Genomic DNA, 26973 nt, shown 5'->3' with positions numbered 1-26973 from the left:
CTCAGTGGCTAGCTAGCCTGCCCCTCACCTCTGGCTCTTCTGAACAACTGCCCTGTGTTTCACCTGTCTTGCCTTGATGGAAACAATTATGTAGGAAGCATCCCGAACTAGGAGTGGGGTTTCCTTGGGTTACTTGGTTCTACCCTTTTTATAGTTGCCCAGGCCCTGATTCTCTTGGCCAGGACCTATTTTCTGTAGCTGCTACTTTCAACCCTAGGTGCACTTAATCCAATCTTGGCTTTTCAGTACTAGAGGCACAGCTGGGAATTGGGCTCCACAGTTAGGGCTCTGGGCCCCTTTTGCCCCCAGCCTTGAAGGGGTTAAATCCTCTTCCTTCCCAACAAGGAGTCAAACTCACAATGTACTTTATGGCATCTTCACTTCCCCTCACAGTCACTCCAGGTCCTCCAGTTAAACTGGAACAAAAAAAAAATATGTAAGCAATAACTCCGAACTAAAATACTCCCCTGCCCCTGGAACTCGCAAACTAACCCAATGCAAACTCAAATCCTTTATCCCCTATGGGTCCTGTGGCTGGGTAAAAGGAGAAGGCAGCAGATAAAACAAACAAACCCTCTTCAACCTTATTCACCAAAGCACCCCCTTATTGCTTCTGGATACTACCATAGCCTACCTGGGAGCCCTGCTTCTTCCCTAGGCAAGGCTAGAATGCCCCCCACTCCCCTTTTAGTCAGCCTGACTTATTGTCTGGTCCAATTATAGGGGTTGCTCATTACTTAGCCTCAGCCCTGCCAGCTGCCTGACCTTTGGCTGCTATCCCCACATGGTGTCCAGCCAGTCCCCAGTACAGACCTTCTGGCTGTTCCAACTGCCTTTGCCCCAGGCTACAAAGACCCTGCTCTTAACAGTCCTGTTGCCCTGTGGTCTTCTTGTAGTAACTGGGCAAGGGTTCCTTGTACAGTAGGATATTAAATAATTGCATACTTCAGGGATTCTTGGGTTTTCCTTTGAATGTCTGGCCAATGTCAGATAGAGGCTACTAGGCCAATGGTCTCTCTAATGTATCTGGTATAGCAATATGAATCTCAATGAAGTACCGAAGTATGATCCCATTTCATCCTACCCCAGTCCATTAAAAAAAGATTAGTGCAAAAACTGCTGCAGCGGGTGGGGGCTGGAAAGCCAATGAAAAATGTGCATGGATCCCATTCTTTCTTGCTATTTTATGTAACATAGTCCTAAAGCTAAAATAAGGGGTGTTGACAGATTACAAAATTTGACAGATTATGAGCACTACTTGTCAGGGACTCTGCATAGACAGGCCAACCTGGCCCAAGTACCTCAGCAGCCACATCTGTGGGAAGACTCAGCTAGTGAACTCTGCCCCAGTTTAGGAACAGCGAGCATCCTGATTGATTGATGGGAATGCTGCCTCTCCATCTGGCAGCAGATGAGGCCCTGGGTTTGCAGGCCAGCTAACAGTTCTGCTGTGACAAGTCTCTGTTTCCTGTGCTCTGGTTTCCTTGGTTCTTGACCCTTGTGTATGGCTTGTTTCTGGACTTCGGCTTTGGGTTTCCCTGCAGATCTATTTCCTGGCTCCTTATGCTTGTTTGGCTGTGTTGTCCGAACTTCATCCTGTGAATTGTTTCTTATTTTGGTACCTGGTATCAAATCCCCAGATCCTGACCCTGGACTGTGTTGTGGACTCTGTTTCTGAACTTGTCTCTGGCATTGGTAATATGGATCCTGCTTCCGACCTAGTCCCAGGCCACTGCTTTCCCTCAGTGGTCTAACTATTAGGCAAGACATCCTATACCAATTTGAGGTCCTTTTACACCTTTGAAATGAAATAGGATTTGACCTTTAGGTGTTCAGTGATTTTCTGAGATACAGACTCTTCCATTATTATTCCTGAAATAGTTTTCTATATTTTTTAATGAGAATGTATCATAAATTTGTGGAATGGTTGAAGCTGGAGATCTGGAAATCACTGTTAGCTTCCTTTACTGAACATAGAGTCCACATTTATTATTGAAAGTTTTCCCCTCATACTCACTGAGGCTTTAAGATTTCACCATAACACACAAAACATGCTGGTTGACCTGGTCCTAGGAAGTATTACATTCTTACAGCATTTCTCTTGAGACAGGTAATAAGTCCAGATCCTGAAAGAGCACCTAAATCTTCATGTTTTTAACTTTTTTTTTTTTTTGATGGCTACTTAAGGCATAGGCAAGGAGATTTCAATCGAAGAAACACCATATATAGCTACTCAACTTTTGTCATGTTTTATCCATTACATACATACTCCCCATTTAGCACAAGAAGGTCTCTGCAAGTCTGGAATAATAGGAGACTGAACCACAACATGACCATTCCTGTGTGGTCTCAGATGGCTACTTAAGCACCAAGGGGGAGTTTCTCATGCATTTTAAAGAAATTAAGGCTAAAGTCCTATTAGATTTATATGCTGTGTGACCTCTCAGATCAATAAATTTCCATATAAATGAGACAGGCTTCACGAATGAGGTGGTCCCTCTTGCACATTAAATCTATGTGAATGTAATTTAAAAAATAAACAGGCCACAACATCCAGCCACTAATGCATTACTAGGGAAAGTCAACCAAGTGGGATGGGGTTAGATATTATTTTCTTTTTTCTTCTAAGGCATAGAACAAAGTTTATATCTAGAGAAAACAATTTATTAAAAGGGTTTGAGAAAAGGCTGCTCTTTCTACTTTTTTTTTTTTAATGCCAGATCATTGAGAAGTAAAGAAAATCTGTGCATTTGGTAGGGGGACAGGGGGAGACAAGAGTGACTTCTGCCATTAATTCAGTGTCTGGTCCATTTTAGAAGACTGAAGACTCCCACATATTGCATATTCCCAAATAAATTGCTAAAATGACACAGTTTATAAGAAACCTTGTAATGTATTTCTTGTGAAAAAAGCATAGATGAGTTCTTGACCCTTGAAGTCAGTTGAAGTTTTGTCACTGATGTCAAACGAGATAAGTCTTCAATCAGAAAATAAGATGTATATACAAACCTTACTTGGCATAAAAACATTCAGATCCCTTCTGAGTACTGATGACAAATCTTATCATTATACATATAATTCAAAAAATATATTATTATTTTTATTTTGTTCACAATATTTAAAATAATCTAAAACATATGAAAACACCATATGCAACTCACTGGTGAGTGTTTCTTACCTGATCTTTTGTACGCTTCATCTACAGAGGACATGATTTTACTAGGATCCCCAGAAAAGTGGGTTAGTCCTTCAGTTCAAAATGTAGTGAGTCATTCTCATTCTCATTTAGAAAAGCTGGATGTGTACAAGTCCATGGGGCCAGACAGCATGCACCCAAGGGTGGTGAGGGAGTTGGCCAATGTGATTGAAGAGGCACTAGTCATTATCTTTGAAAACTCATGGTGATCAGAAGAGGTCCTGGATGATTGGAAAAGGGCAAATATAGTGCCCATCTTTAAGAAAGGGAAGGAAGAGGATCCAGGGAACTACAGTTGGTCAACCTCACTTCAGTCCCTGGAAAAAATGTGGAACAGGTCCTCAAGGAACCCATTTCTAAGCCCCTGGAGGAGGAGGAGGAGATTAGCAAGGATCCTGCTTTTCTCTGATAAAAAAAACCCAAACAAATACATTTTGGGGTTAAAAAAAAAATAACCAACCAGACATCCACATTTTTCCATGATCAAAATGAAATGTGGGGGGGTGTGTGTGTGTGTGTTAGTGATCTTTCATTTTAATCCTGGAAAAATGTGGATTTGGGGTTACTTTTTTAACCTGAAAATTGGAGATTTTTTTTTAATCTGAGAGAACCCAGATCCCTGGTGATTAGGAACAGTCAGTGTGAATTCACCAAGTTCATGTCATGCCTGACCAACCTGATAGCCTTCTGTGATGGTGGGCTTTGTGAATGTGTGGAGAGCAGTAGTTGTGATATACTTTGACTTTAGCAAGGCTTTTGATATGATCTCCCACAACATTCTCACAAGCAAGCTAAGGAGGTAAAGATTTAATGAATGGACTGTAAGGCGGATAGAAAACTGGCTGGATCATCAGATTCAGAGGCTTTGTGTTTAGGTGGCAGCTGGTATCAAGTGGATTACCCAAGGGGTTGGTTCTGGGCCCAGTTTTGTTCAATATCTTCATCAATGATCTGGAAGATGGGATGGAGTGCATACTCAGTAAGTTTGCAGATGACAACCAGCTAGGAGAAATAATAGATATGCTAGAGGGTGGGGCTACGATTTGGAGACACCTAGACAAATCAGAGGGTTGGACCAAAGCAAATCTCATGATGTTTAATTAGGACAAGCGCAAAGTCCTGCACTTAGAACAGAACAATCCCATTCACCTATGAGTGACTGGTGCCTCCTGACTTGGGGGCACTTGCCTCCCAGCGGCCAGTCAGCATCTGGAAGGGGGGTTCCCCCTGGGACCAATCCTGCTGACCAGAAGAGAGTCCCCCCCGTGGCTGGGGGGGGGGGGGTTCCCACCACTGCCATTTCTGGGTCAGCGCAATCAGCCACAGGGGAACTATGGGGATCATTTCTCTTGGCACCCTACTCCCTGGCCAGCACTCTCAGGGGGAGAACCAGTACTCTTACCTGCCCCTCCTGCCCAGGAATGCTGGCTACCAGGGGGTGCACCAGCTTTATCAGGGGGTGCACGTGCACCCCCATGTATCGCCACTGCATGCATTGGTATGGGCTGGGGTCTGACTGGCTAAGCAGCAGTTCTGTAGAAAAGGAGATGGGAGTCACAATGAACAATACTCTGAATATGATCCAATAGCATAGTGGGCTGCATTAGTAGCAGTGTTGCTGGCAGTTTGAGGGAAGTGATTATTCCCTTGTACTCCCATCATCAGGGGTGGTGAGGGATGGATTTAATAACAGCCTTCAACTACTTGAAGGGTGCTAACAAGGAGGATGGAGATAGACTGTTCTCAGTGATGGAAGATAGCAATGGTCTCAAGTTGCAGCAAGGGAAATTTTAGGTTAGATATTAGGAAAATACTCTCTCACTAGGAGGGTAGTGAAGCAATGGAACAAGCTACCCAGAAAGGTTGTGTAATCTTTGTCCTTAGAAGTTTTTTAAGACTCAGGTAGACAAAGCCTTGGTTGAGATGATAAAGTTGGGGATGGTTCTGCTTTGAGCAGGGGTATGGATTAGATAATCTGAGATCCCTTCCTACCCTAATTTTCTATGATTCTATGATCCTCTTCATAGTTTCATAGTAGCTAGGGTCAGGAGGGACCTGAACAGATCATCTAGCCTGACCCCCTGCCACAGGCAGGAATGAATGCTGGGTTCACAAGACTCCAGACAGGTAATCATCCAAACTCCTCTTGAATTTACCCAAGGTAGGGGTGAGGATCACTTCCCTGGGAAGTTGGTTCCAGATTTTGGCCACCCTAACTGTAAAATATTGCCTTCTGATCTCTAACCTAAACCTATTCTCCATCAGCTTATTACCATTGTTCCTCATCACTGTAGGTGGTGCTGGAGAGAAAAGGGCTCTGCCTATTTGCTGTTGATCTCCCCTGATGAGTTTGTAGGCAGCCACCAGGTCCCCCCTCAGCCTCCTCTTGCTGAGGCTGAACAGGTTCAGGTCCCTCAGTCTCTCCTCATAGGGCCTGTCCTGCTGTCCTCTCACCAAGTGGGTGGCCCACCTCTGAACCCTCTCCAGGCTGGCCACATCCCTTTTGAAGTGCAGCGCCCAGTACTGGACGCAGTACTCCAACTGAGGCCTGACCAAAGTCGCATAGAGGGGAAGTATCACCTCTCTGGACCGGCTTGAGATGCACCTTTGGATGCATGACAAGGTATGGCTGGCCTCGTTGGTTGTGGTCTGGCATTGGCAGCTCATGTTTATTTTGGAGTCAATAATGACTCCAAGATCCCGTTCCACCTCCGTGCTTTCCAGAGGCGAACTCCCCAGCCTGTATGTATTCTGTGGATTCCTTCTCCCAAGGTGCAGCACCCTGCATTTGTCTATGTTGAACCCCATCCTATTCTCATCTGCCCACTTTTGTAGTCTGTCTAAATCTATTTGCAGCCTCTCTCTCTCCCTTCAAGTGTGTCCACCTCACCCCACATCTTAGCGTTATCAGCAAACTTGGACAGCATGGTTTCCACCCCTTCGTCCAAGTCGCCAATGAAGATGTTGATCTCCCCTCATGAGTTGGTAGGCAGCCACCCCCTGAGCCCTGGGGAACCCCACTGCCACGGCAGGGGGTCGGACTAGATGGTCTCCTCAGATCCCTTCCGTCCCTACCAACTATGAAACTGTGAAACTATGTTAAATAATGCAGGCTCGAGGACCGAGCCCTGGGGTACCCCACTGCTCACATCTTTCCAGGTTGAATACAACCTGTCCACCACTACTCTCTGGGTGTTCCCCATCAGCCAATTTTTTTGCCCATCCAGCTGTGTAGGCATCAATGCCACAGTCACTTAATTTATTTATGAGAATGGAGTGAGACACAATATCACAGGCCTTCTTAAAGTCTAGAAAGATTATGTCCATGGTGACACCATCATCCAAGGATTTAGTTACTTGGTCATAAAAGGCAATCAGGTTGATCAGTCAGGACCTGCCTTTATTGCCCCTGAGCATGATCTCCCCTGCAGGCCCCCCACAAATGTGCTTCTTGATGATTTTCTCCATGATCTTCCCGAGCACCGAGGTGAGGCTTACAGGCCTATAGTTACTTGGATCCTCCTTCCTCCCCTTCTTGAAAATTGGGACCACATTAGCCAGTTTTCAATCCCCCAGCACTTGGCCAGATGACCACAAATGCTCATACAGCCAGGCCAAGGGCTCTGCGATGACCCCTGCCAGCTCCTTCAACACCCTTGGGTGGAGGGCATCTGGACCTGCAGATTTAAAAATGCCTAGCCCTTCCAGAAGATCCCTAACTACATCTGCACTGACTTAACGCCTGACAGAGCTATCTCTGAGATTTGTCCCTACCTCTGGTAGGTGGGATATCCTGGTCCCTGTTCATGAAAACAGAGGCAAAGAAACTGTTAAAAATATCAGATTTCTTGTCTGGCGTAGCCACAAGGTTACTGTTTGCTTCTTGCAGGGGCCCTACATTGCCTGGTGCCCTCTTCTTTCTCCCAATGTACTTAAAAAAGGACTTTTTGGTGTCCTTAATCCTGGACGCTAGCCTGAATTCCATCTCTGCCTTGACCTTCTTAATAGCCCTCCTACACTCACGGGCCAAGGAGGAGTACTCCTCCTTGGTGATAGCTCCTCCCTTCCACTGGTTGTACACCCCCCTTTTAGTCCTCAGGCATTGCGTAATGCCCTTGCTGAGCCAAGGGCTTCTTAGTTCCAGAATTTCCCAGTTCAATTCCCAAGTGACCAAGATGGTGGTGGTTATCCTTGTATCTTACCACTTTGTGCATGGTAAGGATCAGACAAAAAGAATAGCAGATTAGACAGTTAACCAACCACCTGAACCTGGAATGGTTTTTGTAGAGACTCTGTGGGATCATGGACTCATTAAAAAAAAGAGTTTGGACCATGTAACACAGGGCCTTCTTGGGGCTGACTTCCAGTGGCCCACCCACGTGACTTCTGGGCTAAGCGTCTGCCATCTTACCCACCACGCCTTGTTAGAATTAATTAGTTAAGTGATGTAATTAAGTGGGAGGCTGCCCATTTCCTGCCCCAATGCCAGGTGGCGCTATCTGTGGCTCCATTCCTCCCCTACATTGCAGCCCAAGCCTCACAGATGGCATCCAAATGTTCCTCTAATCACCTGCCCCCCCACACTGGGCCCCAGAATCCTTCTAATTGAACCCCACCTGCATTCTTTTCCTCAGGCAGTCTATTCTACCTTCATGCTGGACAGCATAGCTCCCTGAACTGCTTCTCCTGGGGATGTGGTCCCCCCCAGGACCTTCAGCTCACTAGCCCTGTTCCACCTCCAGGCTAGCCGGAACCCCAGGCGTGCAGCTCTTGGGCACTTCTCGCAGTGGGCGTCTGGCCCTTTGACCCTTCCAGTCCTGGCCCCAGCATGGACCAGTCAGGGGAAGTCCAGACAAGCATGAGTCTATGACCTCACTGTTTCTCCATGGGGTCCACCTTCCAGACCCTTCAACAAGGGGTAACCCACCCAGTTGTAGGGACTAGGGGTTAAGGCACCCTAACCCACCTTTCACCAGGGTGGTAACTGGCCTGGCATTTCCTGGAGGCTTCCGCACCACTGGGAGCCCCACCAGGCCACCCACTCCCAGCAGGGTGTAGTTTTAGGTTGTACCCAGGACCAGGAGCCTCCTGACCATCCCCTACAGCTCCTCCCTTACCTCCAGATCATACCAGCAGCCCTCCAGCCAGGCAATGTTGTTGCCTGGTCTCCAGCAGCAGAACTTCCTTATTTATATGGGAATCCCTAGGTTCAAAATGAGTACCCTCATCAGGCACCTGGCAGCTGCCAGCTCCATGCCCTTAAAGTGGCAGACACAAACAGTGCCCTGCCACAGACCAATACTTGTCAGGAATGTTTTTAGGTACAGCTGATCCTGCTTTCTGGCATGAGGATAGAATAGGTTGTCTTTCAAGGTTCCTGCCAGGTCTATTGTCTGTCTTTTCTCTACTTGATATACATCCTATCTTAAATAAAGCAATAGCATTCCAAAATATACACCTTAGAAGTATCTTTGATGCTTTGTATTTATATCTCATTATTATAATTAATCTTCCAGTAGATTCCAACAGGGTAAAATGCTAGACACTTTGCAAGGTACAAATAAATAGACTTTGTTAGAAGATGGCAGGATACTTCCCACCTGGTGCAGTGTTTCAATCCTTCCACCTGTTAAGGATGAGGTTGGTCATGTTGACACATCCAATAAGAAATCCACTGACTTGTTTCCACCCACAACATGGCAAATCTATGTACTCTCAGTAAGTTGAATATGTTTGGTGATCTCAGTGTCTATTGTATAATCATTCCCCCAATTATTAAATTGGATAGGTGTAAGAGGTCTAGGACTAAAGTGTAATGGGAATTAAATTATTTTTCCTCCATCAAAATATGAAAATCCTTCATCAAATTTCCTTCATCAAAATCTGACTTGTTCTTTTGGGTCAGACATAATGTCATTACAATGCAGTTTGTAATGTGGCCACAGCAACATTTTTGTTTTTTGGAAAATAAAGGACTTCTCTTTCCAATCATTACTTGCCTTTTGAGTCCGCATATTCCCTATTTAATACAGAAATGACTTGTACTGACCCAAGTGCTCACTGTGCATATAGTGCTGTGGGGTTTTATTAGCAAGCATATAAAACTTTGTTTGCTAACACAAATTTTAAAGGCTTCCATCTCAGTTTTATTCCTATTGAAGAAGTTCTGCAAAACCTAGATATTTCATGTACTATAGCGTGTATGCTGGATATGTCCAACATTCTTGTTGCAATTTCTGAGATTGTTTTAGAAATGTAATCCTAGGACTAAGTGTAGGGAGGCACCAGGAAAGAAAATGAAGTTAAAATTAGGAATAGGAAAATTTGTTTTCCCACCCTACAAACCCAACTGAAAATCACATGGTTTAAGATCTTAAATCATATTATTTAAGAATACTGTATACATGCATAAAAGTTAGGAACTGATATTCATTCAAATCACTTATTAGACACAGGATAGGAAAGAATTAAGATGATTAATTCCCTTCTTCATTTCTCTGGCTACAAATACTTCACTTTGTTATGGAGTTCCCTGGTATCTTTAAGAAAGTACCAGTTTCCCTTTTATGGAACAGTTTGTGAGTGAGGTTTATGGCACTTTTAGATCTGTATATGTTCCTCCTGTCTGTGGATTCTCTTTCACTTTCCTGATATCTGTTCCAGAGTTACTCCTCTGATAAATAATTACTTTCACCTCTTAAGCTGCTGCTTGAACAATCTTTTCATATTACACTTATATATATTAGGACAAATGTCTCCTTTTTTTCTGTCTTTGGAATATGCATTCATTTCTTTGAAGTAATAAAGATTCCTGAATAGTTGCTGCCCAGCAACCAATTCATCTCTCTTTAGGGTGTTAAATTTATTTACTGGAAGAAAAGGAAATATACTCCTGTCTCAATATATTTTTCGGTTATAGTTCCTAGAAATTGATACATTTTTAAGTGTCACAGGAATTTGAACTGAAACTTTTCTCAAATCCTCTAGAGGTCAGCAGCTTCAGTAGTTGAGGAATAAGTTGGGAGAGCCTGTTCTTAGCTCACTCAGAACCCCCATTCTTAGCCTGCTCAATTCCTTGCATAATCTTCTGATTTTTTCCACTTCACAAAATATAATTGATACTACATTTGGCACAGCTCCCTTATGAATATAGTAGGGTTTCAAAAGTCTTTTTTTTTTTTTTCTTTTTGAGAACTGATGAGTTCTAGTCTATTTTATGATGAAAACTGATACCTATGAGAGGGATTGCTAAAATTCTATTTTCAGAAATGCAGAATTGCAGGTAAGTAATTACTCTCTCCATGTATACACCAAGGGACTGATATAATTTCTTACAGCAACCTAATTAAACCTTGGCAAAGCAAATGAAACTAAGACACTTAGATATTTTTAAGTTAATTGAACCCAGAACTTGTCATAACAAACCAATGAGACATTCAGAACTCTTCTAAACCAGTCATATCAAATTAGCCACAGTGTGCAGAGACAGGAAAAGGTCAAACATTGATCTCGCCATAACAATTAGGTAGGCAATGTGAGTTACACTTTAATAACAGGTCACCAAGCAACATTTGTATGAACTGATAGCTGATTATGAATATTGTGCACCACTCTCTGCACGCTTGGAAATACTTTGTGTTGGGAATGTTGTTTCACCTTAGTGTTAAAGGCAAAAAAGAAAGACTGTTTTGGAAGGTGTATTATGTTGTCTGATCCCCAAAATTTGTTATACAAAAAAGTCAACAGAATGAACAACACAGCAATAAAAAATGTGAAACATAAAACCAAACATGTTAGAAACAAAGTAGCCATTTAAATTGCAACATTAAAGAAGGAAAAAGATTGAATTGGCTCTTCTATAATGCAGAGCTCCCATGGGGGTAGGTGGAAGAGTTTTTGAACTTCAGGTGGGGGAAGAGACAAAAAATCTATTAATAAAGCTTGTTAACCATTGAAACAGCTGCCAGGATGAGATTGCTGCTTATTATTAAGAATATGCCCATTTTACTATTATGTCCTTTCCTCCTTCTGTGTCTTTGTCTGTTACATCCACTTATTACCTTCCCAAAGCTAAACTCTGAGCCTTTTCAGAAGGAAGCATCTATTTCAGCATATTTTTATATGAATGTCTAAAACAATGAGTCTTTGATCCTTGGTTGCTGCTGTACTAGAAATAATACATCATAGCCAAGGCAATTTAGAGACCCAGCATAGCTCCCTACACTATAGCACAACTAGTCTCTCATTCAAATCTGAAGTTCCACTCCTTTTGACCCTTCAAAACTCAAGTGAAAGGTCACTGTGTGAAAGGGAATTCAGCGGAGACTGTAGGAATGACATTCTTCTCACAAAGCTGTTTAGCACATAGTCTGCAAATCAATAAGAGCTATTAAAGTTTATGCTAATAACAACACAATCAAATCAATTTTATTCTGTTTGATGAACAACATTTCTAAATATTTTTACAAAACAGTTTATTTGTATATACTATTAGCAAGAAGTGCTGTGAATATGACTATTTACAAAGGACCAAAAGCTATGCAGATAATCCCTGATCTCTATGGTCCCCTTCTAAAAAAGGAGTTGAGGGAGGGGATAGTGTAGCACTCTTCCTACTGTACGGATCAGTAAGAGATAAATCAGCATCAGTTCAGGAAGGGAAAGCACAGACTTCCTTCCACTGAAGTTGGCAAATTTGCTGTTGCACCACATACAGCCTTTGGGTTCGTGGACGAATGAGGGCTCATTTGGACCATATTACTGCTATTGTTTTTGTGGAAGCACAACTCTTCCCATTGCTTTCATCTTGATCTGGGGCTTAAATCTACTACTTGGCCAACTGCATACATGTTTGAACACGTAGCATTTTGAAATATCCAAACTCAAGAACATGTTATAAAGAGTGGTTATGGCCCTGACCCATCAAACAGTTTTGCACATGCTTAACTTTATTACCATTGAAACTGGACCTAAATATATGTATAGATTTCCATTTATTTATAGATACCTAGGTTCAAATTTTACTTGAAAACTATCCATCCGCTGTACAGTGTACATTCTTAGCCAGCTAAGGAATGGAAATATGGGATGTTTATATACTAGCATGTGCTACTATTACAAACTACTGATTTAATGTTAAAAAAAAAATCCTAAGGATTCATTAAAATTCATTAAAACCATGTGTCAATGTGTTTTAGTTAAACCTATAAGTAACATAGTACCCCCACCAGATTTGTGAAATTGTCATCTAGAAAACACCAGAATGACAAAGGCCTTTTTTTTTTTTTTTTTTTAAAGGTCATGGAAATACTACCCATTTCTTGATGCTTCCAGATAATTTCTCCAGGGCACCTCTGGATGGAAAACACTACAGAAGGTTGAAATATAGATATTATAGATGAAGGAGTCTAAATCTATTTTTGTCTCTGCCTGTTGTATTAATTTAAACCTTTAAAATGTTTCTATTTTAACTTCTGTTTGATTTTTCACCTAAATATGGCCTTGTCTTTCAGTGAAAACATTGATAAATGGGTTGAATTTCAGCTATATTGTTTCTATTTCATGTGCTCTTCGAAGGAAAATTCTTGGAAAAATATTTCTATCTTAGATCCCCTATCTTTCTGCTTCAACAAAAACTGCAGCTCATGGTATATTTCTGATTTGTCAAAAAGAAGTAAATGGATCACAATAATCATACAGGAATTCAGAAACAAGCTAATTTTCCAGTTAGATGGTATCATGATGCAAGTGAACTATAGCAATATAGTGGGTTCCTCAAATCATATAAGGGATCACCACATTGAAGAATAACCTTATAATGGTATAGCCAGAGAAATGTTGTCTGCTACCCTGCAACCACAAGTCCAGCTGGTGGGTGGGATTATGAGCCTAGAAAAAAAGCAACTTCCTTATGTAGTTTTCTTTTTTGGCCACTAATCCAGTCTTCACACTGTTCCATTTGAAACCAAGCTACTGACATAGCTAGAGTCAAATAGGTTTGCAAACGTGGGTTTTGTACCACCTTTTCATGAATATGCCCCAGTTATGTTCTATGTACTCATCTGCTACCTGTAATGAAAGATCTGGCTCACCACTTGGAAACTCAAATTGAATTTTCAGAGTATATTTATTATATAGATGCTTGGTCAGTCAGAAATAACTATTCTATGTCTTCAAAATAGACCAGCTTTGTTTGCATACTCACAGATACCACAGGAATAAGGAAGGGGTGAATCTGAGATCTTTAGCATGAATACTACAAGCCAGTCTCATTTGAGCTAAAAAAATATTTCAAGCATGAGTAAGCAAGAGGTTTTTTGGATGCTAGAGCCAGCCACTGGATTAATTCATATCTTCGTAGAATTAAATATATTGTGCTAATATTAATTATGAAAAGACCCATTTTTTTTAAGAATGAAAAAAGGTACATCTACACGCCACCCTATAGTGACATAGCAATATCCTACATTGCCATATGGCATGCTATGGTGATGTAGTAATCACACAGGTCTACATGGCCAGCTACGTCGCTATGAAAGTACGCTCCCCCAGGGTAGCGTGCCGCTATGGTGATATAACGGCAAAATCTAACCATATGCTGCACACATGGTTCAATACTGCCCATATTACACTGTACTTTAGTACTTCCTGCTTTGCAGGGTTGGAATTCTTCCAAAGGGAAGTACTAAAGCATGGTGCCATAGCAGTGTCACCATACAGTGATGTGTAGGCGTGCCCACTGTGTTATAATGTAAACCAGCCACAGCTCTATACAGAAAACATCTAAAATGCTCTGGTCTTTTCATTTTGAATTATCCGTTATAAAAGTTAACTTACTTGTGTTTTAAGTTAAATTCTAGTTTCTATAAATGCTAAAAATGAGTTGGGTACGACATTGCTAATCACTGCGTGCTCTTATACAAGACGCTACATTGCATAAGCGATGAGCTATGGCAACATAGTTCATCACTATAGCAACGTATCATTGGTGGCATGAACCTGCTTCCTTAAAGCAAGTACTAAATGATTGTGAAGTAACAACTGTTCAGTTGGGTGCTTATGTAGATGCACTCACTGATTGTGATCTTAGGCTAAATTCAAATAGGAATAAATCTAAAGTGTAATCACAAATGCAAATTTCAAATGTTGTAAATCAGAAAGTTGGGTTATTATTAAACTCCCCTGATTTGAACATGATCCTACATTTCTGCTTTTGAGGTTGTTTTAAGCCTTAAAGAAAACTATCTGATGATGCAGAGAATGGTAAATTCACATGAAAACAGTCAGCTTATGGGGCAAATGGCAGAAATCTTGTAGGAATTCAGCATGAAATCATGTTAGGACATGTTCCTAAAAGCTCACAGTGGACCCTGATCCAATTCTCTCCAACTTGAACTTTGTATTAGTCCTAAACTAAAGTTTTGGTTATATCTGGTTTCAAGCAGGTCTTTTTTAGTTCAAATATCAATTGAAATCATTGGCCGGGTAAAGAAGTTACACTTATTATGTGGTAAGCGTACAGAAAATGCTCTACAACCATAAGCGAACAGATGGCCAGAGCACATAGGGTGCTGTAAAAATGGTGAATCTCACTCTAAGATAACCTTGAATGGATATGATATCAGATTTCACTGTAGGTTAGAGTGCCATAACAAACATCTGTGCCAAACCTCATCGTGACTCACATTAGGTTGCATTCCACTGGCAACCCATGGGCTTTGTGGTACCCCACTCACTCCCGTTTCCCAAGGCAATGATTTAGCCTGAGAGAGAGCTCAGGTGGTCTGCCCAAGCACTGGGCCGGCCTCTCCCCCAGGCTCTCAGTGACCCAAGGTGGCAAAGCATCTGTTTCCAACCTCCCCTCCACTTCCCCTCAATTCCCTCCAGCAAGCTATGAGCCACTGTCTGGTGTTATCACTATGTGTGCCAATTCCATCTACCCCATCTGGGCATTTGTAAGGATTGCAGCTTTCACTTAAGTGCTGTACTGTTTGCTGGACACTACATTTACACAGGGAGCTATCCAAGATGTTCATCTTGTACAGTCTTGTTTTGAAGTATCTGTATCCAGATCTCAGTCTGTTCAGCTTGATCCACACTTCTCTGTCATGGTCATGCCCAATGTGGGACTTTTTGGTATTGGTATAAAAAGCTGTAGGAATAGATTTCAGATTGGATTACTGTGAATTATTATTTCATTTCTATTCACCCCATCCTTTATCTAAATTTAGTGCAACCCACAAGGCCACAGTACCTGGCCTGCTGGGCTGTCCACAGGCCCAGAAACCTGGCAGCAGGGGAGTGGTTAAAGTCTGTCTTCTTATGTAACTTGGTCTAATGCCCTAGAATTCAGGGAATGTATTTGTGTGTTGCAAATTGTAGAACTGGTTATGAGTCTCTGTGCACTGTTAAGTACAGTATCAAGCTTTTTAGTATGACAACTCCTGGATCATAGAGAATCACAGTAATCTGCTGGGGTATATATTACTGCAAGTGCATCTGGAAGGTCATTTTGAGCACTTCGAAGTTGGCACCCCATGTCATGCTGGCTAAACGTCTTAAGGCAGCTAGCCATTACTGCTGATCTTCTGACTGTGATGTTTTTGGTGAGAGAATAGTTTAATGTGACTCCTTGGTAAGTTGGGGTATGCTTGTGTAAGAATGTGGTTGCCTACTCTGAGATTCAATGTGCTTGGCTCAATGATTGTCCAGGTGAAAGAGTGATGATACTGGTTTATTGATGCTTCCCACAGACCTCAGGCCTTTCAATCACCCCAACCCCCATACCATTGGGCTGGAATGAAACTGAGGTGCCAGGATTGGTACCCCTGAGGTACCAGGATTGGCACAATTACTGTTATTAGGGGCTTAGCAGTCTGTATTACATTCAGTGGGACCATAAATTTGGTTAATTGACAACTGGCCATCCCATCCCTCAAGGTTGTGTTGCTTTCCTGAGAGAGGCCAATACGTTTATGCTGATCCCCTTAACACCAACCTGCACCCAAACATACCCCAAAAAACAATGAAAACTTTTTTTCAAGCCCCACAGCTGAGATGTTACAACAGTCTCAACTCTGGGTTTTGCTGGCATGTCTCTGGCTGCTGTTTGGCAGAGCATCTACTTCTGAGCATTGCTGCAGGTAAGATGCAGCGGGAAATAGGAATTCTCTTTAGCAAATCTGCAACCTCACACTCCCTCCCTCATCCTTTTCTCATAGAACCAGAGAAGGCTCATCCTTCTGGCCCTGGACACTTGGACTTCCAGCCCTTCCAGCTCACACAGCAGGGAGATGGAACCCAGGCATCTGGGTCTTCCCAGCTGGGAAGCAGAAAGCAGGCATTTCATGACATGGTCAATGCCAGGTTGTGGGCAGCTGAGCAGCTTCCAGCCCTGGGTGGGGGAAAGGGTCTGGACAGGAGACTCACCAGAGGTCCTTCAGTGCCTCTGTTCTCTGCAGACTCCAAAGTTTTGTGTGGGAAGCCCAGTCATGGAGCCCAAGATGTTGGATTGAGGGTGGTTGGTCAGAGACATGTGCATAGATGGCATTGGTGAAATGAGGACCAAATGGGACCCTCAATGTGAGGGGTCGGGATGGACATGTTGGTCACTGCTTGCACCTACACTGCTGGGGCACTTGAACAAGCTGTCCAGGCCCAGGGACATACTGTGAAGGTCCAAGGATGAGGTCTACAGATGGCCACCCACTATCTGAGGGAGGCCACCCTTGCTGCTATAGAGCTGCGAGAATCATAGTGGCATGATAAGAAGTTTATGTGCAGGGTCAAAGACCTCCTGGGGTCCATCTATGACATCCCTGAGTGGAGTCAGTGCTACTTCCTCCAGGGAGATTGTTGCCGTCCTGGGCAGGAGTTGTGGGGCATGCTGCCACCCAACTTGGCCCACAATAAAAAACCTTGCTCCAGGAAATCCCCCCTGGGGTGACATGCCTGAGAGCCCCATGGGGGAGTGGGGCTGGATTCCAGCTGTGGAGGAATGTTACATACCATGCATTTATTGGGAGATGCTGGAGTCTGGGGAGCCCTGGAATAGAAAGTATGGTATGTTGGAGCCCCTGATCCAAGGAGCTAGGAAGGTGTCCAGCAGGGCCCACTGGAAAGCAGCAGTGGGGAAGGGGAGAGGGACAAGTCTGCCCAAGACCCACTGCCAAGTCCAACAATTCAAGGTCAAGTTGCTAACTTAGCTGCTGGTGGTTGATGGCATAGGCACAGGACATCACAGATGTCCCACACCAGTCCTGGAAGGTGCAGGAGTCCTCAGAGTAGAGGGATGGGGGGAGCGGCCTACCAGCCCATGGGACCAGACCATTCTTGGCCTGGGTCTTGCTGCAGGGGAGCAGCACAGTCTCTGCAAGGAAAGGCAGCCCCATAGACTCAGGTTCAGGTTCTGGAGTAGGCAACATTCCACAGCTTTTCTTTATTATGCATAGGAAAATGTTGGCAGGTGCAACATTTATTTAAACCAAGGGAAGGCATTTTCCTGTGTGGCATTCCCCCTGATGCTCCAAGTTCATGTTTGTTATGTTCAACCCCTGTGGCTGCCCACCCTTCTCCCCCCTTCAACTTCATAACTACCCAGTGCAGCCAGTGTCTTTCCCCACTCGCTCAATGTTAACTGAGAAGTTTCCAAATTCTGGAGCGGGCAATGTTGAACAGTTTTTGTTTAATAAACACACTAAAAGTTTGGCAGCTTCAACATTTGATTAAAATGAGGCAAGTCTCTTCCTCAGGCCACATTCCTCCCCAGCCCCAGTGTATGCCTCTAGGGGGAGGGGATTGGGGAGGAGAGGGAAAGGGGAATGGTGCCTGGACAGCATGCGTGGGCAGCGGTGCCCATGGCTCAGGGCCAGAGGAAACCAGTACTGGAGACCCATGCCCCAGTGCCAGGGCAGGGCACTCAAAGCCCTGGCCCACATGGGTGAGAAGCTACTTAGCCGTGTCTAAACATGAATCTGGACACCTTGCCACTCTGTGGGGCTGGGGCTACCAGCATCAGCTGGGGGGTGGGGAATAAAGGCATCCAGAACACATATGCGCGCACGCACACACACTCACACACACACACACACACGGAATAAAGGAATCTGGGACACAAACACACACACAGAACCCAGGAGTCCAACACACACACACACACACACACATGGCAAGCATAGAGACAGAGTGCTCTGGGTGGGCATACATGGGACCATTGGCTGATGGGTTAAAGTCATGATAAGCCACTGCCACATCAGGTCCGGGTCAGTGTCTACTATGTCCCTGCCAGCCAGTCAGAGGTGGCTTGACCATTTTGCTTTGCTTGGGTGTCTTTAGCACCCTGGGGAGCCTGTGGGGCAGTCTGGGAGATATGTGAGAGTCCTGCCTACCTGCTGGACTCAGCCCATCCAGGCAGGCTCCGAGTCCCCCACAGGGGCTAAAGTTCTGGCTGCTCCTGACCTAACCTTGGGCTCTCAGAGTACAGCTTCAGTCAGAGCATTTCTGCCTTTGGCTTCTTGAATGTCTATACTTAGCCATTACTGTTTTCTTTCATCAGCCAGCATTTCCTCAAATGTCTGTGGAAATCATAGTCTCTAAGGTTTTTGGAAGGGGCATTCAACTTGGCACAGTTTATCTATAGTTCTGTATAGTATACTGATATATATGCTGTACAAGTACATGTTTATAAGCACTAAATCATTACATTTACCTGATAGTATGTGTGCTGTGCATTTATAAACCATGGCACAAAATGGCTTTAAAAATGTGAGTGGATATGGGAGAATTTAATGTAAAAACTATCAAAAATAGAGTTACCCAATTTGTACAGAAATCCAGTGTTTCTCCTTTCCAAGGATTGAATATCATGGTATATTGGCAAAAACATCTGCTTCCCCACAGAGTCTGGGGAAATCTTAATCATCGGAATTATCTTTCATAAGCTTCACAAAAATGCTAAAAGTAACTCTGCTAACTTCATTTCTAAGCCAAATCAATGGGAGTCTTCTGCTGACTTCAAAAGTCTTTGGTCATTCAACTGGGTTTTCATTTTTTTACCAAACACAATTTCTCACTAATCACGGAGAACATTTTCTTCCTTGGTATAGTTTGCGCTTGAGGGATCAAAACTCTGCTTACTGAAAATCAAAGGTGATGTGTCTTTCCTGACCAAACCACTTATTTAAGGACACATCCTGACCACAGTTTTTCATACCAGCAAGTGAAACTTCAGCTCTTCACATGGAACTCAATGGGTGCGTCTGCACAAGTCATTTACTGCGGAGCTGCCTAAACAGTTCCACAATGAACGTCTCTTTGTCTACATGCGTGCCTCTATTGGGCCACATAAAACTAATAAAATTGGGAGCAGTGTAGTACTTCTAAATACAAATACTAGCCTGTGCCAGAGTTCCTTTGTGTGTAGCAGCACATGTGTAGATGCTGCCCAACTGGCCGGGGCATGAGAGTGATTTAGTGTGGGGGCTGCCTTCTGGCCCCTCCTTCTAGGGCTGCTCTGACTGGGCTCAATGTTCTGCTCACAAATAAAATCCAGAGCAATCTACTCTGGAGTATTTTGTTCCCAGGTGCATGTTCAAACAGCGTTCCTGAGAGCAAAAAACTCCAGAGCTTATTCATATGCATTAACTTCATGTGTGGATGTGCCCAATGTGACTCATTCTGAGAACAGTTTTGCTAATCTGGGAAAGGGCCCAGAGCAATTATATCACTACTATGGGGTTAGAAGATGAAAAGCTGCTCAGGGGAAACAAAATTGGTTTTAGTTGAAACTTTCTTTATGGTTTCTTTCCTTTTTTCTTGGGCAATTCAACAACCTTCATGTCTTTATCAGAAGAAAACAACAGAGAACAGGAATGATGGGGAAAATGTGATTTTCTATAGGGCTTCAGAGAGAGATGACAAACCTCTGTCATTCCCAGACACTGTAGTGTGTGCAAGTGTGCACATGTGTTTGTATGTTTATATGCATGCACATACATCCAAGAATGCATTTTTAGGAAAAGTAATGTTAGATTTATTATTGTTTTCCAGTAGGGCAGTGCATCTCACCTGACAAAAATGTCACTGAAAGCTGTAGGGTGGTTCTGCTTTTTGGCTATATAGTGTAATTCTCCACTGTTAATTAACTGGAGAGATCTTTCCATTGCATAATCAGAAAGGTGCTGGCTGTATATAAGTAATTCCCCCATCACTGGCCTCCAGAGGGATGACTATAGTATAATTGCTACATGGCAGCCACTGAGTACCTTCTTTCAGGATTGGAATTCTGTTGCAAACTATAGACCCTCAACTACCTGGCACTGGGACTGACCTATAAAATATGAAATAAATTCTTTACCCATCCCTCCCATTTTTGAGTTGTCCCAGTATTAGACTTGGGATGTAGTGGTCAAACATATAACCTCACTCAAAGTGAGCAAACTTTTCACCAAAAATCTGAATGATCCTTGTAACATGGAAACTGACAGACTGGCAAACAAATTTACTTACTAATTTATAGATTTGACAGAGTCTACTTAGACTATTACATTAAATTGATTATTTCAAAGGGCATGATAATGACACAACAAAACTGTACAGGATAAATTCTTGAGGGAAAGAAAAACAGACAGTTTGCATTACCAAAGAAGAGGAGTAAGAAATTTTCAGTAGCAAAATAATCCTTCAAACCAACTCTCTCAATAAGCATATGCACGTGTGTGTGGATGTCTGTGCATATGTGTGTGTGTGTGTGTGTGTGTGCATATACACAGAAAACAATATAAATTATGTGCTATTTAATCTGGTATATGGAATCACACCAGTGGCAGGTGATAAATGAGATTTAACCAAGAGATATAATATAATATAATATAATATAATATAATATAATATAATATAATATTAGTTCCTGACTCCTTATGTGTTTGCAGTGAGTTACATTTCCAAAAATGAAAGATAGCATGCATTTTTCCTCAACAGTCCATTTACTATAGGCATCATAACAGAAAGCATAGTACGGTATGGTGAATACATGTAAAATAAAGAGCAAGTCACACAAGGTACAGCACTCTAGACATTCAGGACTTCATTAAATTTATTCTTAGGGTCTATTTTTTCTTTGCATTCTCCCTCTTAAATATTATTACCAGGATGAGAAAAATTACAGAATTCAGTGAAATGATAAAATACCATCTGTTAAGTCCAACTTTGGCAGACATCCCAGGTATTCATTATTCAAGAAAAATAATGATGTGTTAGTTGCAGGAGCAAAAACTAGGCTCCCTCAAAGAAAATGTTAATAAAGACTAACAGTATAACTGTTGCATAAACCTAAACCACAACATTCTTTTGTCTTTGTCAGCTAGTTTCTGTTCCTCAATGGTACAATGTAAACATGAATCTGGAAAAGATGCTGCTCTGAATGTGATTATTTTTCTGGTTTAAAGAGATATTTTCAGGGTTTTTTTATATAATGACTAAAGATCTTCATTGCCAGAAGAACTTATAAGAAAGGTTTGGCAAAGCTGCAGAACATGTTTTCGCCCAAAGATATAGAAAGGTTGCCAGGTGTCATCACCAGCGGTGAAATGAGAAGCCATTCTCAACACTTTAATATATCACAAGGTAATGAATATTTACAGTGTACAGTGGAGGATGCTCTATTTAGCCATATATGGCTCCTGCCTCCCCTACACAGAATTAACCCAGTGCAAAACCCTCTGCTATGGGGTCTGCTTCTGTGAAGTCCAGATGATTGAAAGTTTTGTTTTTAAGATATGATTTTGTTGGAAGTCATAGAACAATTTTGGAACAGTATGCGTACAGCTATAATGAGTGTTTAATGGAACACTAAATGAAAGACCTGATTAAGAAGGATGAGTCAAAGTTCAAGTGTCAAATATTATTCAAGTATCTCAACATAACATATTAAAAAAATAGGGGGAAAAGGGACAATTCCAAAATTTCCAGTAAACCCTAACTTCACTCACTTCAGTTTAGAAGTGTCCCAGAAGTGTATATAAAGCTGAGCTCCAGATCTGCGAGTAATATACATCTGAGTAATTCAGTCAAAGAATACTAAATATTACTCATGCTTACTATACAAGTTTTATTTTATTTTGTAGAATTGTACTTGTTGACAAATAAAAATTCTGATGGAAATGTTACAGTGAGTTACAGCTATGAAATACCCTGTGCTTTTAAGTGTACTCAAGGTTTGAATTACACTTTGACTCTTGGGGGGCAGGTCTACAAAAAAAAAAAAAAATTGGCTGCCCATCACAATGTCCTAATAAAATTGGAACCCCCCCCCAGGTTATGATTTTCAAATCTTACAGGGGGACTCTTGTCTCTTATAGTAGCGGGGGGGGGGGGGGGGGGGGGGGGCAGGAGTTCCCCCCCCCCCCAGCTCCCTTGTAATTCAAACCCTCAGTATAATATATACTACACACAGACTAGCTTTATGGTGTATACATGTACACACACATTGTATAGTTCAAAATATTTCCATCAAAGGATCTAATTTTTGCATTTCAAGGAAAGGGAAGGCAGACATTTGAGTGAAGTGATTATTTCTGCATATTATCTGCTTGTTTTTTTTATTTTTATTGAGAATGTAATAGCATTTTCACCACAATAAAGGATGTTTTCTTTGTATAATTTTCTGTCAACCAAGCTGGATTTATGAAATATCACGCTATCATATAAAAACACTGCCCTTTTAAAACAACGTTTACAATATTTTTTCCTCCTTCAGAAGGCAGTCTGTTCAATTATCAAGCCCCAGACACTACAGGAACTTGATCTACTTATTTCATGGAGAAATGTGTTAGTCACTGCTTTTGGGGAGTCTGCATCTACTGAGAGAGTGCAATTACATATATTTTTTTGTATCTGTGGTGCTCCACCTTTTGTGTGTCAGTCTTCCCTTATAGCAGCAGTTTATTATGCTGTCTAATTTCTAGTTGTGTATATAGTTCAGGGGGAAGAACAGTTCTGCTCTTTATCCAGAAAAAAACATGAACTTCAGTCTATCCACTCATTCCCTTTATATAGCTTACAATTTGCCACAAAGAATAAAATCTCCATCTACAAAACACCATAAACAGGATAATTCTTCTATCTTTTGCTTGACGTCTAAAGAAACAAGCACCTTTTTCTTTCTCAAATATAACTCAGACCATTATAAAGGTCCTGGATCTAATCCTCTATTGAAATGGAAGGGGCTGTGATGACTTCCATGAGCTGACAAGGTAACTTAGTGCCTAATTCTGCTAATCTGCACCTCACTAAACTAAAGCTTTGCTTCCAGCTCAGACTAAGGATCTTTTGATATTTTACTCCCTGTAGCCTCCTCCTTACCTGCTTCCACTCTCTTTCTTTGTGCATGTAGGGGAAAAGAAAAAGCCAAGTTAGGGCTCTGTGCATTCTTATTTTGGGGGGAAATGTGTGAAATGACTCCCACTTAATTGCAAGACTGTTCTACAAGGCACCCGACAGTCTATCTGCTCTTACTAGTTTTTAAAGTGAAAATACTGCCATTCCAATTTTTCTTTTAGATCAGAGACTTTTTACTGTCATCCCATAAATTCTGAGATGTGGGGTCTGAAAAACCAAGGGTCCCTGGTCTCCCATTCCTCAGGAAAACTGGTCCTGTTTGTGACAGTGGAAAGTAGCGCTGCTTAATCGCTGCTAACTGTACTACAGCTGTCACCCAACTCCTTCCTAGCCAGTTGCTAGCAGTGAGTCAGACTCTTTAAGAACTCTTCAAGGGTTGTGCAATTCTGCATGGCTCCTGCTGTGGCCTATTTCTTAGGCAAGGTAGAGACATTACACATTTACTGGTTTTAGTGATTGGAGACTGGTTTATACCCAGAACAGAACAGAAGTTTGGCACACAGAGTGGTTTAAAATGGCAGAACCTGGTGCAAGTTTTGCCCCTCGCCACCAAAGGGTGAATGTGTGTTCTACTGTTCTAAACTATGCTGCTTACAGAAAACAATGTAACTTAGATCAATTCTGCTTCAGGCTTCTTTGAATGTATGTACCTAGTCTTAAGGCCAAAATATAGCTCCAAGGGAGACAGACCTAGAAGTCAGTGCCAGGATCCTTGAAGACTGAATCTTAGAATTCCCTTTAATGTGCTTGGGGTATTTGGCGATAGAGCAGCAAAAGAACCTATACAATATGTTACAACTGCTTTTCAGAATGACCATGTGATTGTTTACTATATTATATTATACTACTATTATGAAGGTCATTTTCATGTTTGATAAAACTTTCATGATGGGAAGAGAAAAAAAAATCCCATAATTTTTTTCTGTTAATTGACTGTAGTTTTTATTAAGTAATGATTTAATTTAAACTCCCCAAAAGGCCATTAACAAGAAATCCACAATCCTGACAGCTTGTACCATAAGATGATGGAACAAATTGTTCCTTAAGAGGTGATAACTCCCCTCATTTTATTTACCTTTCACTATCATAAATCTTTTTGTGCCTCAGTCCTGCAGGCACCTATGGATATGATTAGTTTTCACATGACTATGTCCAGTGAAGTGAAAACATTATTTATAAATAATGGAATCTAAATATTAAAAAGCTTAAGAAAATAAGCTTACAGGAACAATTCTTCATTGGTTTTGGGATGGTATATATTGGTACATATGATCTAACATTTTTTTTTCCAGCTCTGATTTCTCTGAGTCAATTAGGTATTCAAAAATATACCTACCAGAGGCAGTCTTAACCTTTATCTCATACAGATCCTGAACTTGTTTCTATCCAAGTCAATGGAAAACACTTATTTCATGAAACAGGAATAGAATTAGTCCCTTTAAAAAAAGAAAAATGACCATTTCCCACAGGAAACAAAGAATGGCCACCCTCAAAGACACTGCTTAACATAACTATATCTTTTTGTTATACTACACTTTAAAATGCAAGTCCAAACAGGGTCCCATTCCTTTTAATACTCATACATTTGAGAAGATGGATTAGTTTTCAAACAGAGGAAGGAGGTAAACTTGTACTAACTGTGGGTGGTGTAGTAATTAAGCTGCACTGCTCGACAGTTCATTAGACAAAACAGTATGTGGAAAATGTCTTGTCATGTCTAATTGCTACAGCTGTTTGGATTCCTCTGTTATAGTGAAACATCAGCTATTCAGCAGCCAGAGGAAGGAATTCATCTTTAGGCAGAGTGGTTTGCATGGCTACATCTTTCTGTACAACCAGTGTTTCCAATCTCTAACTCAGAGCTTTAGACAGGTTGATGAGAAATTACCAATCAAATCATAAATAACCTCCCTCCGTTTCCAAATAGTGTAGACATTGGCAAATTAGGCCACTAGCATTACTCAGAAAAATTTGATAGTTAGCTATATGGTATAAGGTGCAAAAGTATAGCTAGCTTTTTTGGTGCCCTGGGAAGAAGGAAGGAGGGGTAGGATATCGTACTGAGCACAATAGTGTGGAGGACAGGAAGTGGGCTTACTGCACCCAGGCTGTTACAGTGGTATAAGCTTGGACTGCTGCTGAAAGCCTTCAGTGCAGGCTCTGCAGGTGCTGCATTTCTGGTACCCCCTATGTATCTGCATCAGAGGCTGGTGCCCACTTGCCCACACACCTACTTATGCTATTGGCTGGGTGATACTGTGTTGACTACAGAAGTAACTTTTACATCTACATTAATAATCAGCTCTCTATAGGCAGATTTATATCCTCCAAGTTCTTCCCAGAGGCATTCCAATGCATGGGCCCCAGAGTTCAGATGGAACCAGCACAGGGGAAGAAAAACTCGGTGCCAGAGGATTCCCACCCCTCCTTGGCCAGCACTGATTTCCTGGCTGAAACTCTTTCCTTTCCCTTGCAGCTGCAGGACTCTGGTTCCTGGAGAGGGGAGAAGGGCCAGCCATGCCCATGCAGATGCAGGGAAAAGGGCTTCAGCCAGTAGGGCTGTGCGAAGCTTTGGTCACTGATTTGATTTGGAGGAGATTCGGCAGCTGAATCTCTAAATCCAAATCAAATCAGGAGACCCTTAATTTCTCTGAACTGAATCTGAAGCCTCCAATTTGATCTGGAGAGATTTGGAGAGATTCAACGATTCGGCCATAGACACAGCTTTATATGTTGTTTCTACATACCTCAAGGTACCAAGTGGCTCATGAATGCTGTGGAGTGCGCAGAGGACTCCCGCTCTGCTCCCTGGCTCTGCAACTGGTGCCTCCTGGATCTGGAGGGGCACCCGAGGTCTCTGCATGGCCAATCAGTGAGCCAGCAGGGTGCGGGGGGGGGGGGTCCACTGCCGAGCCTGTGGGCCCGCTCCCTACATTACTGTGGAACACTTCATCTGCCTCACCTTCTCAGCATTCATGAGCCATGCCTGGTTCCTCAAGGTACATAGAAAAAACATATAAAGCTGTGTCTATGGCTGAATCGCTGATTCTCCAAATCAGAATCGAATCTTCAGATTCGGATTTGGCCAAATCGAATCGGGACAGTAATCCGAATCAGTAAATCAAATCGCCGTCCCCCAAATTGGGACGAATCTGAATTGAATACAGCCCGCTTCACACACACCCCTATCAGCCTGGAGCTCAGCACTGGTTCTGGGGCGGAGGAAATCTTTTGAGTCCTTCCTGGAACTGCTCCAGTGCATGGTCCCAGGGCTTGGATGGAACTGGGACTGGGGAAAGACAATATGTGCCCCGGCGGCTAAGGCCACGAATGCAGGGTGTGCCACTGACACCATCTCCCCCCAGCAGCTCACAAGCATCACT

At 42.4% G+C, this 26973-nt stretch overlaps 1 long non-coding RNA gene across 1 annotated transcript in view; it reads left to right on the top strand.

Annotated features, from left to right (window-relative positions):
* The window catches only part of LOC132247755 (uncharacterized), a 120696-nt gene that overhangs the window by 82596 nt on the left and 11127 nt on the right, over positions 1 to 26973 (top strand). Inside the window, exon 2 of the long non-coding RNA XR_009459150.1 lies at positions 12494 to 12572. This is a non-coding gene — a long non-coding RNA (uncharacterized LOC132247755). The remainder of the gene's footprint in view (positions 1 to 12493; positions 12573 to 26973) is intronic.

Source organism: Alligator mississippiensis, chromosome 1 (assembly GCF_030867095.1).
Source record: "Alligator mississippiensis isolate rAllMis1 chromosome 1, rAllMis1, whole genome shotgun sequence".
Classification (NCBI taxonomy): Eukaryota; Metazoa; Chordata; order Crocodylia; family Alligatoridae; genus Alligator; species Alligator mississippiensis.
The sequence above is the reverse complement of the archived record's forward strand: the minus strand, read 5'-3'. Positions and strand labels throughout refer to the sequence as shown.